We start from the raw sequence: 4409 nt of genomic DNA on the forward strand, positions 1-4409 counted from the left end.
CAATAAAATATTTATTTGATTTTAACATTTTCCTCCAATATTTTTTTTATTTTGAAGAAGTCCTTTTATCCCCTCTCTTTTATTTTTAATATTAGAAATATTTCAGAGAGAAAAATATTAAACCAAAATGATCCTCTTTTCAAATTTGAGAAAAATTCAAATATAAAAATAATGAAATCCCCAACTCTCTCCTTAGGTCTTTGAGTTGCTTAAGATTTCTAGGATCAAACCAAAATGCAAATAAAATATGATATGCATATGATGACCTATGTATAACATCCAAATTGAAAATTGAGATGTTACATATGTACCGAGGTGCTCGATCAGACGAGACCTGCTAGTACATACATTAATTAGACTAGCAAAAGGGCCGTGTGTTGCAACGGGAGAAACAAATCCTCGCATACCCCTTGCAACATATTCATGTTGATACGTTTCCTCTTCGTCCGATCGCGCGCATCTCATGAGGGGTATTCACCTGGTTGCCGTGCCACCAGGTACGGGGACACATGCACTGGGTTGTAATGGTCGAACGTGTGCTTCCGAACTCCACCTCCTTGTCAACCTTCGCCGCATAGCTAGCTGTCATGGGTGTGCTTGAAGTAGAACTCACCCTGTCGTCACCTCATAGGATTTCCCTGAGCCCAACGGGGAGGGAGGGGGCCACCGTCCTTAGCCCCGCTCCCGACTATGTCTCTGTCTTGGCCGCCAAAGCTTCTAGAGCGACCAAGACTCCTCTAGCAAAAAATCAAACTGGTGCATAAATAAACAAAAAAAAAACATGATTATTAATGCATACGTACAAGTAATGCATAGATTTTACCAATAGATAGATGGCATATCTTTGAGATGGATTAGGCTACAAAGTGTCTTTCATAGGTCAGCAACAGTATTTTTAAATCTCTTGTGATTAGGCTACAAAGTGTCTTTCATAGGTTCAAGCAGGTTGTAGAAAGAAACATATATCCGAGAGCTTTGATGTCTATTGTTCAAAACAGCGAGGTAGTTATAGACACAACAGAATATGTTGCATTGGCACATGTTGTTTCCTGAAAACAAATAATTACAGGAAGCCTAAATAATTTGGTATGTTAGCCTAAATAACATATATTCAATTGTTGTTCTAATAATTCAATTTGACACTAACAAAAAGTTGAAGAATTATTTTTAAGCCCATGCACTGCAACGGGATACATATTGTTGTGATGCCCAATACACTTTGGGATGCTACAGAATAACAACCTACTTCACGTCATGAACATGTGCGCCAAACATGGCGTGTTATTGAGTGCTACTAAAATTTCAGCAAGCATGGAGAGCAAGAATTATAGGCATATACCCTACTAAAATCTTGAAATGAATACGAAATACCAGCAAGCATCTCTACAAATAAAACTGAATAACATTTATATGCGCCCTTCATACAGTAAATTCTGAACATTTTTTCAATTACAGATATACTTAGGTGCCATAAGAATATAAAAACTGTGAATTGTGTAGGGTAATTAGTTTTAGTATTCACCCGGAAAAAAAGTCTTAGGATTACTTGCCAACAGAAGAACGAAAAAATTCATGCTAGATGGATCTTCACTCCACGGACCACACATCCATCGTGCATACCACAATGAACTCCAATACCCGCCCGTTGTCGCAGCCATTCATAGCAAGGCACTGCCTATAGTAGGATTCAAACATTACTCCTGCTATTCTCCATACAAGATCCTACCACCGCTATAGCAGTTACCTCAAGTCTCCACATCTCCTCGTCCCTGGCACTTATTCCCATTAGATTGTCACCACAACTGTAACAGATAAGAGGCAGTAGAAGTACAATGCAGTTAAAGGGACTACGAAACACAAGTCACATACACATATGGTTGCCAAAATAGACACTATAGCTTGCTTTGCCATGTGTAATCTGCCATGATTGGGCATCGATCAAAACAGTAGACAAGGGAAAGGGAACAATTAAGCGAAGTCTATCTTCCAAACAGACGTCCAGCAATGACTAATTCAAGTCCTAAATAACCTGATCAACATATGCAACTGCTCAATTTCTCTTCCGTGGTAAAATCACGGAATCTCGCATGTATTGGTAAAAATTACAAAAGGGAGAGAAGCACGCCGATGACTTTCACCAAGTAGGATTCTCATGTCATGGGCGACCTGTACGAGAAAAACGCCTTCCATGACATTCTTTTTACCTGCAACTTTCCTTCATTTTTTCTTGTGGGGAACTTTCCTTCATTGATCAATCACCAAATTACCAACACTACAGACTCTTTTAAGTTGACACATGAAATTGAAGCTAATTTATGCACGCATATAGCGGTTCATATTTGTAAATAGCAAATCAAATTTTGTTATGTAAAATATCAATGACAAAAAGAAAAATAGCAACCTATAAAGACTAAACAATCAGTCTGCAAGCTGAGATGGTGACAAGCATGAGACAGTCGCACCTGGCAGGGAACTTAGATGTGGGGTTGGCAAACTCAGGGTCAGGCACCATGGCAGGAGGACCTGAGCTGTTCATATCAATCCGAGAGACTTGGGGTGTCCATGTTCTTTCTCTCTTTCACTTGAATTGTTCATGCTTTCTTCCTCCTCATCTCTCTTCTGTGTCCCAATCTAAATCTGCCGATCATCCAAACCCATGGCAGAGAAGGGGATATGAGAGATTGGCAGATTATTTGGGATCCCCAAACAAATTGCTAACCATACGTTTTTGTTTGTCATTCAGGTTGTAGCATGCTCATCATCCACCCCATTAATCTTCTTCGTCATTCCAGCCCCAACCATGCCATCAAGTCGTGAGCCACTTGTACCCTTGTAGGGCATGGTGCCCTGTTAGGAGTTGCAGCCCTGCCCCAATCACCGGCCTCCAACACAAAATCGGTCCATCAGAAATGCTACAAAAATAACCACATAATTTTTCCGACACTGAAATTGAGAAACTACTAACACCACATTCATGTTGCTATTTGGACGCACAAATACTCTGCATCAACTACTGCATGGTATACGGAAACAGAAATTACCTCTTGGTCCAACCAGAAATTTCAGGATTCATTTTCCCGGTTAAATCCACCGACTATGCTGGTGTAGCTCCCTTCCTTGCCGGGTCTATTCCTCTGCTGCCACAGGAGCATAAACAACAGTGAGCGGTTTAGCCAGAGTGAAACTGACGTTTTACTTGCACTAAACTTACTCTGGAAGTGAAAAAAGAACTCGACTATGCAAATCAGCAGAAATCATCATCAACAAAGCCCTAATGTAGTGCCATGGTTAACAACACCAAATAAAGCATCATCAGATCATAGATGCAGAAAAAAGATGCAAGCAACACTGCTGCTCCCGAAACTGTAAATATCAAGTCCTACAAAATACATCTCCAGCCACTTGTTTGGCTTTCCTCAATGAAGCTGCTGATCAATCACTAGCCAACTTCCAGCAGCCACCACTCTTTCATCGGTTTGCTCAGGATCTCCTTCAGCCCCAAACAAATTTTGCAAAACATCTCCTTTGGCCCGTCACATGTCTAAAGTTTTACTCGCACATCAAACAGACCGGCCTTTGCCCAAACAACAGGAAAAGGTGTGGGCGCCATCATCGTCGAACATGCGGACAACAAAACAAATCATATCAATCTCCATGCCCTGCAAAATCAACTGAATATTTCTTCTCTCGATCTCCTCACTCGTTCTATCCTCGCTCTGCTCAGCCACGGGAGGTGGCAGAGGCAGAACAGGGAGCTGTCCATGAGGAGGGCCTGCACGAAGCCGGTAAGCATCGTCTCCGTACCAGCGCGAGGCGAGGGCGTGAGTTGCCGCGGCAGGGTCGCGGACAATCAGGGCATCCACCGGCGCTCCATGGCGGCTACCGACGGGCGGCGTGCTCCAGGGAGCCGGCGGATGGTGCTCCGTCAAGGCTATTGAGCAGCAGCGGGGGACTACGATGATGACTGCAAAGGGATGGAACATGGTGACGAGTGTTTGCCAAGAGCGGAGGGATGAGGCGCGGGCGCGTGGCGGCGGAAGGAACCCTGGCGGCTAGCGCCTGGAGTCTCGCGTCGCGCGGGGAAGAGAGAGGGCATGCTAATTTTTTTTCACTAAACGGATGAAATCTTTCACAACACACGGGGATTTGTACATATATTATTTTTGTATATGATGTGCGGACTCCAAATTAGTACCATCTCGTTTATATTACGATTTTGTCTGTACAAATCGTAAAAGCATATTATTACATAAGAAGAAAGTGTATTGTGACGGTGAACCCACGAAGCGTATTGTGACGATGAACCCATCAAAAATCTTTTGCAACATATAATAATAGCATAAAAGGGACCGTGCGTTGCAACGGGAGAAAAAAAATCATAAACTTCAATGGGCATGACAACATTTTGC

General features: G+C 42.5%; 1 long non-coding RNA gene across 2 annotated transcripts; it reads right to left on the bottom strand.

Moving 5' to 3' along the window:
• Window positions 1-261: 261 nt before the first annotated feature.
• On the bottom strand, window positions 262-4086 carry LOC125536613. Of its 2 annotated transcripts, none has more exons than XR_007295090.1 (4): window positions 3042-4086; window positions 2725-2882; window positions 2463-2637; window positions 262-1769 (listed from the first exon to the last, which is right to left on the bottom strand). It is a non-coding gene; the product is annotated as an uncharacterized LOC125536613 (long non-coding RNA). The 2 variants fall into 2 exon arrangements; XR_007295091.1 differs by having other exon boundaries at window positions 262-1802.
• Between the last annotated feature and the right edge of the window lie 323 nt (window positions 4087-4409).

The sequence above is a fragment of the Triticum urartu genome, chromosome 2 (genome assembly GCF_003073215.2).
Source record: "Triticum urartu cultivar G1812 chromosome 2, Tu2.1, whole genome shotgun sequence".
NCBI classification, from domain to species: Eukaryota; Viridiplantae; Streptophyta; class Magnoliopsida; order Poales; family Poaceae; genus Triticum; species Triticum urartu.